This window comes from Carcharodon carcharias, chromosome 2 (genome assembly GCF_017639515.1).
Source record: "Carcharodon carcharias isolate sCarCar2 chromosome 2, sCarCar2.pri, whole genome shotgun sequence".
Classification (NCBI taxonomy): Eukaryota; Metazoa; Chordata; class Chondrichthyes; order Lamniformes; family Lamnidae; genus Carcharodon; species Carcharodon carcharias.
This window is the reverse complement of record NC_054468.1, coordinates 3928702-3943963: the sequence shown is the minus strand read 5'-3', so window position 1 is coordinate 3943963 and position 15262 is coordinate 3928702. Positions and strand designations below refer to the sequence as shown.

The 15262-nt window shown below is 44.8% G+C and overlaps 1 protein-coding gene across 3 annotated transcripts in view; it reads left to right on the top strand.

The window, feature by feature from the left end:
• LOC121292992 (LIM domain containing preferred translocation partner in lipoma) overlaps window positions 1-15262 on the top strand; it is a 525780-nt gene that overhangs the window by 63889 nt on the left and 446629 nt on the right. The window contains exon 1 of one of the 3 annotated variants that reach the window (XM_041215533.1): window positions 6453-6501. The exons of the other annotated variants lie outside the window; for them this stretch is intronic. The gene's annotated coding sequence lies outside the window, so the exon portion shown is untranslated. Of the gene's footprint in view, window positions 1-6452; window positions 6502-15262 lie in introns of those variants that run through there. 3 annotated transcript variants of the gene reach the window in all.

Sequence of the window (15262 nt, the reverse complement as noted above, 5' to 3'; positions counted from 1 at the left end):
TTTGGCAATATCATCCAAAAATACAGTATTAGTTTTCACATGTACGACATATAGTTGACAATACCCAGCTCTACCTCACCAACATCTCTCTTGATTCCTCCACTGGTGCTAAATAATCAGCTTGCTTACCTGACATCCAGCACTGGATGAGCATGCAATTTCCTCCAGTTCACAGTTAGGAAAGTTGAAGCTATTGTTTCTGGTCCCCACTGCAAACTCTGTTCCCGAACCATTAACTCGATCCCTTTCCCTGGGAACATGATTAAACAAGACTGTTTGCATCCTTGATGTCACATTAGACCCTAAGATGAACTTCTGATCACCATGACTTTCTGAGGTTGAAAACAATATATATATATCACTTCTTTTGCCCCATGCTCTTCCTTATTAATCTTAGCCTTTTCCCCAACTAGACACTTCCTCTCATCACACTCCCTCTCCCCACTTCTCTCTCCTAAATCTGAAGATCATGTTGTTTTTAAATTACCAAATTCAAAGTGAAAAGAAATAATCAGAGTTCTGTAATCTATCGGAGTTCTATAATCTATCGGAGTTCTGTAATCTATCGGAGTTCTGTAATCTATCGGAGTTCTGTAATCTATCGAGTTCTATAATCTATTGGAGTTCTGTAATCTATCGGAGTTCTGTAATCTATCGGAGTTCAGTAATCTATCGGAGTTCTATAATGTCTCGGATTTCTCTATAGTATCTCAGAGTTCTATAGTACCTCAGCTGTTTTCAAATCTCTCCGTGGCCTCACCCCTTTCTACCTCTGTAGTCTCCTTCGGCCCTACACCCCTCCGAGATCCCTGTGCTTCTCCAATTCCACCCTCTTGAGCATCCCTGATTTTAATCACCACCATTGGTGGCCACACCTTCAGCTGCCTGAGCCCCAAGCTCTGGAATTCCCTCCCTAAACCGCTCTGCCTCTCTAATTTGCTTCCCTTCTTTCATCATTGTTAATGTTCTTCCATTTGTGTAAGGTGATAGACATGCAGAAGATCAAATCTCTCAGGGATGGGGTAGCTTCATGTGCACTTTTGCTGATTTCTGAAGAGACCAATCCATGAGAGGCAGGATCTGCCATGAGCGCCACATATGAAGTGGTTATTGGGTGGTGTTGATTTTGGGTTGGTGCCAGTTGCCAAGCCACTCTAGCCACTAGTCGTCATGGTGGTGCACCCAGGCCCACAGGTGATGTTACCATCTCCCCCTGTTTTTAGCCAGTGTCTCCCAGGTAAGAAAATCGCAGTTTAGGGCCTTATTTTCATGTCTGGAAGCATCCTACTGGTCATACAATAAGTCCTTGGGACCACCTTCCATCCAGTGAATGTGCCCGAGCCAGTGAAGCCATCTCTGTTTGATGAGTGCTAGCAAACGAGGGAGATTTGCCTTGGAGAGGACCGTTGTATTTGTGATTTCCTCCTTAAGACACTCTTTAAAAGCTTTCTTTGACCAAGCTTTAAGTCATCTGACCTAATATCTCCTTATGGTGATCAGTGTTAAACTTTGTTTTATAATGCACCTGTGAAGAGTATTAGGACATTTTTGTTATGTTATAGGTGCTATATAAATATAGGTTGTTGTTGTTGACTTAATGATGGTGTTGTTCTTTCCTGGTCCATCTGACCCTCTGAGGCTGGTGGATAATTTTGTATGTGAGATGATGAGTGGGGGGTTAGCAGAGTCTTCTCAGTTTGCTTAACTTGCCTTGTGGAAGTTCCTAACGTTTTCCAGAAATTGGCTACAATATGACTGGTGTGAGCCTGGAGAAGCCAGAGGCACTTCCTCAGCTTTGTTTCCAAGTGGTCAGCAGCTGAGACCACATTGAACACAGTGGGTTCAGTAAATACACAGAGAGGCTCTAGTCTGCTTGCCTTAAGGTGGAGGTCAGGATTCAAATTCTGCAGGGAGTTTAGTCTTTGCCGTAAAGATAAGCAGTCATAGAGTCATAGAGGTCTACAGCACAGAAAAAGGCTCTTCGGCCCATTGAGTCTGTGCCTGTCAAACAAGTACCTAACAATCCTAATCCCATTTTCCAGCACTAGGCCCATAGCCTTGTACGTCATGGCATTGCAAATCCAGATACTTCTTAACTGTTATGAGGGTTTCTGCCTCTACCACCCTTTCAGGCAGTGAGTTCCAGATTCCCACCACCCTCTGGGTGAAAACATTCTTCCTCACATCCCCTCTAAACCTCCTGCCCCTCACCTTAAATCCATGCCCTCTGGTTATTGATCCCTCCACCATGGGGAAAGTTCCTTCCTGTCTACCCTATCTATAGATATGTATTTTATACACCTCAATCACATCGCCCCTCAATCTCCTTTGCTCCAGGGAAAATAACCCCAGTCTGTCCAATCTTTCCTCATAACTAAAACTCTCCAGCCCAGGCAACATCCTGGTAAATCTCCTCTGCTCTCTCTCTAATGCAATCACATCCTTCCTATAATGTGGATTCCAGAACTGCACACAATAGTCTACCTGTGGCCTAACCAGTATTTTATACAGTTCCAGCATAACCTCCCTGCTTTTATATTCTGTGCCTTGGCTAATAAAGGCAAGTTATCCCATATGCCTTCTTAACCACCTTATCTACCTGCCCTGCTACATTAAGGGACCAATGGACATGTACACCAAGGTCCCTCTGATCCTAGGGACCTACCATTCATCGTGTATTCCCGTGCCTTGTTTGTCCTGCCCAAGTTAATCACCTCACACTTACCTGGATTAAATTCCATTTGCCACTGATCATCCTATCTGACCAGCCCGTCTTTTTCCCCCTGTAATCTAAGGCTATCCTCCTCACTATTTACCACCCCACCAATTTTTGTGTCATCCGCGAACTTATTGATCAACCCTCCTTACACTCAAGTCTAAATTGTTTATATATACCACAAACAGCAAGGGACCCAACACTGATCCCTGTGGAACCCCGCTGGACATAGGCATCCCCAGTCACAAAAATACCCCTCGACTATCACCCTCTGCTTCCTGCCACTCAGCCAATTCTGGATCCAATTTGCCAAATTGCCTTGGATCCCATGGGTTCTTACCTTCGTTATCAGTCTCCCATGCGGCACTATATCAAAAGCCTTGCTGAAGTCCAAGTAGACTACGTCAAATGAAATGCTCTCATCTACACACCTGGTCAACTCTTCGAAAAATTCAATCAAATTGGTGATTCCCCCAGTGATATTACTCAGTTTCTCCAGCATTTCCCTCACTCACTGTTCTCTCTATAAAGAAATACCGAACAAGATGCAGTGATTTTGAAGTGCAGTTGCTTATTAATGTAGGTGCCAGAGGATTGGAGAATTGCAAATGTTACACCCTTGTTCAGTAAAAGGTGTAAAGACAAGATTTAGCAACTACAGGCCAGACAGTTTAACCTCAGTGTTGGCGAAGGTTTTGGAAATTATACTTCAGGACAAAATTAATAGTTATTTGGGTAAATGCAGGTTAATTAAGAAAAGCCAGCATAGATTTGTTAAGAACTTGTTTAACTAACTTGCTTGAGTTTTTTTGTAACAGAGAAGATGAATGTAGGCAGCGCTGTTGATGTGGTATACATGGACTTCCAAAAGGCATTTTATAAGGTGCTGCACAAAAGACTTGTGAGCAAAGTTATAGCTCATGGAATAAAAAGGACACTAGCAACATGACTACGAAATTGGCTGGGTGACAGGAAACAACATAGTGGCGAATAATTGTTTTTCAAGCTGGAGGAAGGTTTGTAGTGGACCACAGGGGTGGGTGTTAGTACCCCTGCACGTTGAGATGTATTAATGACCTAGACCATGGTGTGCAGGGTACAATTTCAAAATATGTGGGTGACACAAAACTTGGAAGCATTAGGGATTGTGAGGAGGTTAGTGTAGAACTTCAAAAGGCTATAGGCAGGTTGGTGGAGTGGACAGACACGTGGCCGATGAAACTTAATGCAAAGTGAAGTGATTCATTTTGGTAGGAAGAACATGGAGAGACAATATAAAATAATGGGAATAATTCTAAAGGGGATGCAGGAGCAGAGGGATCTGCGTGTATATGTGCATAAATCACTGAAGGTGGCAGGACAGGTTGTGAGACAGTTAATAAATCATGCAGTATCCTAGGCTTTATTAATAGGGGCATAGAGTACAAAAGCAAGAAAGTTATGTTAAAGCTGTATAAGACATGAGTTCAGCCTCAATTGGAGGATTCCGTCCAGTTTAAGAAGGATGTGAAGGCATTAGAGATTGTGCAATAAAGATTCACCAAGATGAGGAACTCCAATTATGAAGATAGATTGGAGAAGTTGGGACTGTATTCTTGGAGAAGAGGTTGAGAGGAGATTTGCTAGAGGTGTTCAAAATCATGAGGGATTTGGACAGAGTCGAGAGGGAGAAGCTGTTTCCTTCCATGAAGAGATGGAGAACGAGAGGATACAGAGTTAAGGTTTTGTCAAAAGCAGCAATGGTGACGAGGAAAAAGTGGTTAGGACCTGGAATGCATTAGCTGTCAGTGTGGAAATGGGTTCAATTGAGGCATTCAAAAGGGAATTGGATCATTATCTGAAAGGAAAAATGTGCAGGGCTCTGGGGAAAAGGCAGGGGAGTGGCATTAGATGACTTTCTCTTGCAGAGAGCCAGCACGGGCATGATGGGCTGAATGTGTGCTGTCATCATTCTGTGTTTCCATAAAATCTTATGATGTAGGGCTCCTGTTGTTGGCTGCACATGGTATAAAGGTTTAGGAATATCTCTAGTTCCAGATTTTGGTTTAATGGGCCTGAGTCTTGCTGCACATAGGCACAGACTGCTTCAGTCTACTGTTGGAGGGTCAGTACTAGAAACGTGCTGTACTGTTAGAGGTGCCAACTTTCAAATGAGACTTTAAATTGAAGCGCTGTCTGCCCAGTCTGTTGGATAGAAAGCACCCCTAGTGAAGAAAGTGAGGGAGTTCCTCTGATCAATGTTTATCCATTCACTAAAACCTCAAATAGAGACCTGGTCATATTTCACGCTGCTGTTTGTGGGGGATTGCTGTGCACTGATTTGCTTACTGCAGTAAATCCAGGTGAATCACTGATCCAGAATGGGTTTTTAATGCAGCAAGTCCTCAGGAATTACTGCACTAGAGCAGGTGTTTACTGAGAGCAGATTCCCAGGATCACAAATCCGGAGCAGGAGTTTACTGCAGCAGATCCTGGGGGATCACTGATCCAGAGCGGGTGTTTACTGTAGCAGATCCTGGGGGATCACTGATCCAGAGCAGGTGATTACTGGGAGTGGATCCTGAATCAATTTTACTTGCTCTCATATTTTTCAGTGTTGATTGCTGACCTACTTTACAAACTTGTGAAAAGAGGAGGGATGGAACTTGGGAGGGTTTTGGCACAGTTTCTTTGAGTTCATTCCGTGCCCTCGCTCTCTAATGACTATAAGAACAGGTGTTTGTTTAATTGCTTCATTTAGATTCCAACCCGAATTTTGGTAAACAAAAGAGAGATTGTCTCTTAACCATACTGAGAAATTTACTTTAGGCTTTGAGTATGGAAGATTCTGGGTCTTTAGTTTGGGCAAGCCAGTAACAGAAGTATTCTCTCTTCGGACTGATTTAATGTGCACTCATGTTTGGCACTCTCTTACTCCTGGAGAAGCCTGATATTGTAAAACCTTACAGCTTCTACTGAATGTGAAGAGTAGTGCGCTGTGCAGATCGGTGAGGGACTAACTGCCTTTGCAGAGAAAGCTCCAGACTGCCGGGTTGGGTGCAACCTGTTCTTCTGACAAATCTACAGAGAGCAGCAAGAGGGAATGAAAGGAATGCTGGTATTCAGAACGCAGGGAATATTTCCTGTTTGTCTCAGACACTCGGGCCTGCTGATTGTGTACAGAGGCTGGGATGGTTAAACTTGCAGGCTCACCAGCAGCAGCTGTTTCATATATTTGCCTCTTCACTTGCCCAGACTGCCTCAACATTGAGGAAAATATTCAGCACAAAATATTTCCGAGAAGAGGAATGAACCTGACAGGAAATGCTGGCAACTCGCAGCATTTACAAAGGGAGTTATTGATCTTTCAGGCAGCCTTCATCAGAAACTCCGAATATTAAGCTTATAAGGAAAGATAGAATGAGGGAAGGGAACAAAGAAAAAGAAACTGAAAAAAAGATAAAGAACATGCACATGAGAAGCATATACCCCTCTCCTTTAGAATCAAAGAATGACACAGAACAGGAGTGGCCATTCAGCCCATTGTGCCTGTGCCAGCTCTTTGAAGAGCTCAGTCACACTTCCCTGCTCTTCCCACACAGCCCTGCAAGTTTTCCCTGTATTTATCCAATTCTGCTTTGAAAGTTCCTATTGAATCTGCTTCCACCGCCCTTTCAGGCAGCGCCTTCCAGATCACAACAACTTTTCTTATATATATTTATTTTTCCTTCCTCTTTCCTTTCTCAGGTCTGTTTTTGCTTGGTGATTATTTACTCCAACCATCAGATTTCCATTGTGCACTGCAGGTATTTTAAGTTTTTTTAAATTTTTAATAAGCACGTTGGCTTTCAAAGGCTCAGTTCTAAGTTGAATTTTGTCCACTGTTCCAATATCCTGGATGTACACAGAGACAGACTTATTGCGATTATACACAGACTTATCTCATTTCAGGAACTTCATAAACTGCTTCTCCCAAGTCACTTTTTGAAATGGAGTCGCTTATTTTGTAAGCAACCTAGCAGCCAATTTGTGCACAGCGAGATCCCACAAAGAGCAGGGACACAGCATCATTATCTATCGTGGTGGTGTTGTTTTGCGGGCTGATGCTTTTGATTCTTCCATTAGTGCCATATGAGTGTCAACCTGAGCAGACAGTTAGATTGTTTATGTCTTCTGGTTCCCAGAATTCTGAAATAATCACACGTTAAGACACAAATATTGTAGTTGACACTGAGTGTATTTCTCCATATGCTGTGGCATGATACATTGTTAGTTCGGTGCTCAGACTGTAGAGCAGTTGTGAGTAACGTGGCATTCTGGATACTCATGTATGCACAAAACAATATAGTTCCTAACTGTTGTCAACTAAAATAACAATTTAACACAGGCCTCCATTTAATGCCTCATTTGAAAGATAACCACTTCCAAAAATGCAGCAGCACTCTCCCCTGCCGAGTGTAAGCCTAGATTATGTGCTAAAATTCTGGAGCATGCGTCTCTGTCTACTTCTCTACTTAAATAGTTTGTGTGCATGTTTGTATCACCCTCTTTCTTTGTCTGTCCTTTCTATGTCTGTCTCTCCATCTCTCTCTGTCTCAGCAGTATCTGCTAGTCAGTCCCTCAGTGCTGGAATAAGTTGACTTGTGATATCAACATAATTATAGGTTTAATAGTGTAAATGATGTATTCTGAACCAATTAGAAAGGATCTTGCAACTATCCCTCCCACCACCGGGTGCACTAGGTACTTGGGGGGCTGGGCGGGTTGGGAGGGAATCCAGTGTGACGTTTAATGTGAAGTAAATGTCTTAACAACCTCAGAGGTTTTATGTACTGTATTTGGTTTCGAGTGAGAGAGGTGCAAAACAAGTAAAGGGGAGAGTGTAGCCTGACTTAATGAGTTATGCAACCACATGTGGTACTGAATTGTGAAATATTTCTCCTGCTCCCAAATATCCCAAAATGATTTATAGCCGATGAGGTTGTTTTGAAGTGTAGATTACTGTTGTAATTAGCAAACATGGCAGCCCGTTTGTGTGCAACAAACTCCATTAAACAACAATGTGAGAATGACCAGATAAATATTGACCAGAGTAGTGGAGAAAATTCCCCTACTTTTCTTTGGAATAGTGACATGAGAGGTCAGACAGGGCTTCAATTTAATTTCTCAGCCAAAAGATGGCATATTCGACAATGCAGCATTCCTGTAATACTGGTCCTTTGGTGCAGTGCTCCCTCAGTGTTTCAACTCTGAACGTGCAGCACACCCTCAGTGCTGCCCCACTGTCGGAGGGTCAGTACTGAGGGTCTGCCGCACTGTCGGATGGTCAGTACTGAGGGAGTGCCGCACTGTCAGAGAATCAGTACTGAGGGAGCGCCACACTGTCGGAGGAGGGGCAGTACTGAGGGAGCAGCGCACTGTTGGAGGAGGGGCAGTACTGAGGGAGCAGCGCACTGTTGGAGGAGGGGCAGTACTGAGGGAGTGCCGCACAGTCGGAGGGGCAGTACTGAGGGAATGCCGCACCGTCAGAGGGGCAGTACTGAGGGAGCGTCGCACTGTCGGAGGGGCAGTACTGAGGGAGTGCCACACTGTCGGAGAGTCAGTTCTGAGGGAGTGCTGCACTGTCAGAGGGGTCATACTAAGGGAGCGCTGCGCAGTTGGAAGAATATTGAGGGAGTGCTAAACTATCAGAGGGGCAGGACTGAGAGAGTGCAACAATGTCACACGAATGAAGAGAGACAATATAAAGTAAATGATTGATTGAATTTTAAATGGGGTGCAGCTACAAAGAAACTTGTGGAGTGTACACATGTTAATCTGTGAAGGGAGCAGAGTAAGTTGAGAAGGCTGTTAAACTGACATTTTGCATCTTTGACTAAGAGCAAAACATGCTAGAAATTCTCTCCAGTTCAGGCAGTATCTGTGGAGAGAAACAGAGTTAACATTTGGATCGTTGAGTCTAAATCAGAACCATATCATAACTGTTCTGATGAAAAGTCATAGACCTGAAACGTTAACGTCACTGAAATTCCGGTGACCAAGTGCATCCTGGAAATTATTGCTCTGTGTATTCAAGGTCTGCGTAGGGAAGGTGTGCCCCATCTCATGTTGAGAGCAGATGAAGCTTGACCTGGGGACTGAGGGGTGGGCAGTCGTCCTGTGCTGTCTCGGGAGGAACTTTCATAGCTTCAGATGGGCTGCTGGAGAGATTCATTCTCCTGCCTGTAGCTCAAAGTCTATCCCACTTAAAGGGAAAGAATCTGGCTGTGTGAATGAAATTTGAACGTTTGAGTGAGAATGTGGGGCTGTGAGTGAGTCTAGGCTCGGGGTGTGTTTGGGAGTGACTGAAGCTCATTATCCTGCACTCAGGGCCCCTGGAAGGTGGGGACTGCAATCTACGGCTTAAAAAAAGCCAGCTATTTATTTGAGGAGGTGTGCCGCAGGCGATATGTGACAGATGAGGAGAGAGGGTCAGAGAGTTCAGTAGGGGTGTGTCTCTCCAGGGCTGCTGACTGGCTCCTACATTGAAAATACCTGCTGATCAATCAGCCCAACAAATTGTGGGGTAACATTGCCAGTGCAGTTCCAGTTCCCTCATTCTCATGGATCACCTCCAGGAACGTTGCTGACTGCTGGGTGGTTTTGCCTGATACTTAAAACTAAGTTTGTTTTCTGGTGGCCTCTTGCCTCTTGCAGGTTCAGATTGTGAGTGACAGGAATGGATATGCAACCTCAGCTCTTGTTACTGTATCCTCCAAATCCATGTTATCATCAAACCTCTGGCAGTGCATGAGAAACTCAAGAACTGCAATCAGAGTAATGAAGCTGCATCTTTTCAAAGTTGTTGGATCTGCACCATGTAGAGCCGACTGCATTAGCTTGGGGCAGGATCTATCGTACAGTCACTCCCATAACTTAAGGTTTAAATATTTGTACAGAGTATCTATGCTTCAGAAACAGTGGTCAGTTGTTGACATGGTTTCTGCTCTGTTTACCAGCCAATCATAAAACTCTCTCCCTTCTCTCTGCTCTGTTCTCCCCCTTTTCTTTCTCTCTCCTCCATTCTTTGCTCCCCTTTCCTCCTCTCCCCTCTTACCTCCCTTTCCCCCTCCTCTTTATTCTCCCCTTCTCCATTTCCCTTCCAACCCCTCTCTCTCCCCCCCACCCTCCTGCATACCCTCTCCTGATGGTTTTCTGGCCTTAGTTGAATCTCTGGGAGACGTTGAGCAGAGGTGTGGAGCTCCTCCTGCAGGGACAATGCGATATTGCAATAGTCTGCATGACCAATACTGATGTTAGCGACTGAATTTGGTGAGCAGAATTGCTGCTGTGCACTCTGCCCATCTACATTCTGTCCCTTTGCACATTGTACTCTGCTTGGAATGTATTGCACAGACAGAGTGGGCCACCCTGCTCTCACACAATAATGATCTGCTATTTTGTATATATCTAATCTTTTGGACTCACTGTACTCAAATATTTGCTTGCAAACCGGTCATTTAATGATGACACAGCCACTATATTAAAAAGTGCAGGGAATCTCAAATTGAAGAAGCACAACAATTTCATGCTTCAAATTCATCCAAAGCCTTTAAAACTGATGTGGTATTAGGAGGGAAACAGCATAGTGTGAAATAGAGAAAAAAGTGAGCTAATGTTAGAAAAGGAACTGGAAGGCAGCATTCAGCTGTAACACTTGCATTTTTAAAATTCTTTCATGAGATGTGGGTGTTGCTGACGAAGCCAGCATTTGTTGCCCATCCCTAATTGTCTTTAAACTGAGTGGCTTGCTGGACCATATCAGAGGGCAGTTTGGAGTCAACCACGTTGCTGTGGGTCTTGAGCCACATGTAGGCCAGACCAGGCATGGACAGCAGATTTCCTTCCCTAAAGGGCATTAGTGAACCAACCAATTATAGTTTCATGGTCACCTTTACTGAGACTAGCTTTCAATTCCAGATTTTGTTAGTTAACCTTAAACTCCACCAGCTGTTCATGATGGGATTTGAACCTGTGTTCCCAGAACATTAGCCTGGGCCTTTGGATTGTTAGTCCAGCGACATTACCATTCCACGAACATCTCACTGTCTAGCTGTCTAGTCTTGATGTGTGAGACATATCGCCTGGTGCACATGAACTCACACTACTGAGACTCACTCTGGAGCTTAGACTCTGCCTGAAGTTACCGTGCCAGGGGTGCTTAGGGCAGTGTAGCAGCACCCTAGAGGTGATTAACTTAGGACCCACAGCAGACTGGAATGGAACCTGAGCTGTGACTGATCTGTGTGAGACTGGAGGTGATTTCCCCCCCTTTGTCCTGGATTTACTGCCCATCCCTAATTTCCCTCTAAGGTGGTGATGCATCTACTCTTTGAATTGCTTCAGGTTGTGTGGTGAAGGTGCTCTGATGGTGCTGTTCAGGAGGGAGTGGATTGATGCAGTGTTGGTACCGATTTGAAGTCACATTCAGGTCTAGAACAGGTGTGGGAAGATAGCAGGATGCCTCCACTAAAGGATATTAGTGAACCAGTTAAGTTTTTACAATGATCCAACAGCTTCATGGTCACTTTTACTGAGACCTGTTTTTTTAACCCCAGATTTTGTTTTACAACTGAATTCAGATTCTCAAACAGTGACAATGGGATTTGAAATGGCCTGGCTGGATTATTAGTCCAGGAGAAGCAGTAATCTATACCATCCCAATTATCCAGCTCCTTTTCATGGATAGCCTTCAGAGCCGTTTGCTGTTCTCCAAAGTGATGAATTGTTTGAACTGGTTCAGGGCGGTGTTTATTGAAATGAATTAGTCCACACGTGTGTTTATATACATGGAGCATGTCTACAGCAGGTGAATCGAATCAGTGAATCAAAGATGTGAGCAGAGGTATTTAAGTGGTACACACACGTGGGAGGAACATTTTGCACTGAATGTATTTCCTCAACCTTTCCTTCTTCAAAAGTAGTTGGATACCCCATCTCATGACAAAGGCTTGCAATTCTATAGTGCTTTTCACAATCGTAGGACACACTCTATAGCCAATGATGAACCTTCCTGTCATAACTAAACTGGGCAGGGTGAGTCAGGAATCTGCTTCAATTAATCTCAAAATAGCAATTTTTATGAAAACTAAATTTCTGAGACCTGCTCAGGGCTGTTAAAAAGATTCTGTTCTTCAATTTTCACCTATCGCCCTGCTCCAGTTAAATGGGAGCAGGTGGGGTGGGTAGTGGTAATGTCACTGGACTAATAATCTAGAGGCCCAGCTAAATGCTCTGAATCCCACTCTGGCAGCTGGTGGAATTTAAATTCTAATGAAAAATCCAGAATTAAAAGTTAGTCCCGGTAATAGTGACCATGAAACTATCATCGATTGTTGTAAAAACCCATCTGGTTCACTAATGCCCTTCAGGGAAGGAAATTTATCCTCCTTACCTGGCCTGACCTCCAGACCCACAGCAATGTGGCTGACTCTTAAATGCCCTCTGAAATGGCCTAGCAAGCCACTCAGTTGTATCAAACCACTATGAAGCTAAAAAGGAATGAAACAACAAGACAGGATTGACAGTCCTGGGTGTGCCAGAGTCCTCCTCATTATTTGGGGTCTTGTGCCAAAATTGAGAGACCTGTCTTACAGACTTGTCAAGCTGACATAGTCATCCTTGCGGAATCATACCTTATAGACTCCAGACTCCATCACCATTCCTGGGTATGTCCTGTTCCACTGGCAGGACAGACCCAGCAGAGGTGGGGGCACAGTGGTATACAGTCAGGAGGGAGTTGCCCTGGGAGTCCTCAACATCAACTCCCGACCCCATGAAGTCTCATGGGCATCAGGTCAAACATGGACAAGGAAACCTCCTGCTGATTACCACGTACCGCCCTCCCTCAGCTGATGAATCAGTGCTCCTCCATGTTGAACATCACTTGGAGGAAGCACTGAGGGTGGCAAGGGTGCAGAATGTACTCTGGGTGGGGGACTTCAATGTCCATTCATCAAGAGTGGCTTGGTAGCACCACTACTGACCGAGCTGGCTGAGTCCTAAAGGACATAGCTGCTAGACTGGGTCTGCGGCAGGTGGTGAGGGAACCAACAAGAGGGAAAAACATATTTGACCTCATCCTCACTAACCTGCCTGCCACAGATGCATCCATGACAGTATTGGTAAGAGTGACCACTGCACAGTCCTTGTGGAGACGAATTGTTGTCTCCACATTGAAGATACCCTCCATCGTGTTGTGTGGCACTACCACCATGCTAGATGGGATAGAGTTTGAATAGATCTAGCAGCTCAAGACTGGGCATCCATGAGGTGCTGTGGGCCATCAGCAGCAGCAGAATTGTACTCGAACACAATCTGTAACCTCATGGCCCGGCATATCCCCCACTCTACCATTACCATCAAGCCTATCATACCTTGATACTATATATTGTGATCATACCTATCACAAAGGAAGATGGTTGTTGTTGTTGGAGGTCAATCATCTCAGTCCCATGACATCACCGCAGGAGTTCCTCAGGGTAGTGTCCTAGGCCCAACCATCTTCAGCTGCTTCATCAATGCCCTTCCTTCCATCATAAGGTCAGAAGTGGGGATGTTCGCTGATGATTGCACAATGTTCAGCACCATTCATGACTCCTCAGATACTAAAGCAGTCCATGTCCAAATGCAGCAAGACCTGGACAATATCCAGGCTTGGGCTGATATGTGGCAAGTTTACATTCATGCCACACGTGTCAGGCAATGACCATCTCCAACAAGAGAGAAACTATCTCCCCTTGACATTCAATGGCATTACCATCACTGAATCCCCCACTATCAACATCCTGTGAGTTACCATTGACCAGAAATTGAAGTGGACTAGCCATATAAATACTGTGGCTGCAAGAGCAAGTCAGAGGTGGGAATCCTGTGGCGATTCCTCAAAGCCAATCCACCATCTACAAGGCACAAGTCAGGAGTGTGATGGAATACTCCACACTTGCCTGGATGAGTGCAGCTCCCACAACACTCAAGAAGCTTGACACCATCCAGGACAAAGCAGCCCATTTGATTGGCACCACATCTACAAACATTCACTCCCTCCACCACTGACACACAGTAGCCGCAGTGTGTACCATCTACAAGATGCACTGCAGCAACTCACCAAGGCTCCTTAGACAGCACCTTCCAAACCCACAACCTCTACCACCCAGAAGGTGGAGGGCAGCAGGTAGATGGGAACACAACCACCTGGAGGTTCCCCACCATATCACTCACCACCCTGACTTGGGAATATATTGCCGTTCCTTCACTGTTACTGGATTAAAATGTGATGTAACTACACCACATGAACTGCAGCGATTCAAGAAGACTGCTCACCACCACCTTCTCAAGGGCAACTAAGGATGGGCAGTAAATGCTGGCCCAGCTAGTGACACCCACTTCCTGTGAAAGAATTTAAAAATTGCAACATCAGACTGCTTTCACTCATGTTGTCTCGTTCCCTTCACTTATTTCCTCTTTCCATGGCTACTGTACCTTGCTGTGTTGCCTCTTCTCCACCTGTTAACCTGGAATGTCGGCTGGTCATTGTTACATGGTTAACATTATGGTTCTTGCTTCTCGCTGGCATTCACAAACTCTCCCCTTTCCCCGCCCCCACCTTTCCTTTAGCACAGAGAGACGTAGACCAATGGAGACTGTTCCTGCCGCTGCCTGAGACTGAACCAGTCTGTTTGCAACCTGTGGAACTATTTGAACTTGTCACCACATATCCACCATTACCAAGACCACCTACTTCCACCTCCGTAACATCAGTTATACATGACCCTCCCTCAGCTCATCTGCTGCTGAAACTCTAACCCATGTCTTTGTTACCTCGAGAGTTGACTCTTCCAATGCACTCCTGGCTGGTCTCCCATGTTTGCCCTCTGGAAACTTGAGGTCATCTGAAATTGCTGCCTGGGTCTTAACATGCAGCAAGTCCTGTTCTCCTAACACACCTGTGCTTGCTTGACTCCCAGTTAAACAATGCCTTATTACTGAAATCTCATTCTCGTTTTCACATCCATGTCCTTGTCCCTGCCTAAATCTGTAATCTCCTCCATCCCTCCAACCCACCAACATATCTGCACTTGCTCAATTCTGGCTTCTTCAGCATTCCCCCATAGCCCCACTCTACCATTGTTGGACATGCCTTCGGCTGCCTAACATCTGGAATTTCTTCTCTAAACCTCTCCCCTTCTCTGTCCTCCTTGAAATCTCCCCTTAGAACTTAACTCCTGGGTCAAATCTGTCCTAATATCTCCTTGTGTGTCTCAGTGTCAAATTCTGTTTGATACTACTTCCGTGAAGCACCTTGAAGTGGTTTATCTTGTTAAAGGTGCTATTTAAATGCAACTTCTTGTAGCATCAGACAGCTTGGCATGGACCTGTGCCCTTATCCTGTTTCTTGATGTGATGTTAGGCTGTGTATCTACATATCCACTGATGTGACCAGCTGTTGAGAGCTCCAGCAGCAATCCCTCTTGTCACCTCAGACTCTTGTTCTGCACTGCCTTTGACTGGACTCCAGTTAGATAAGAA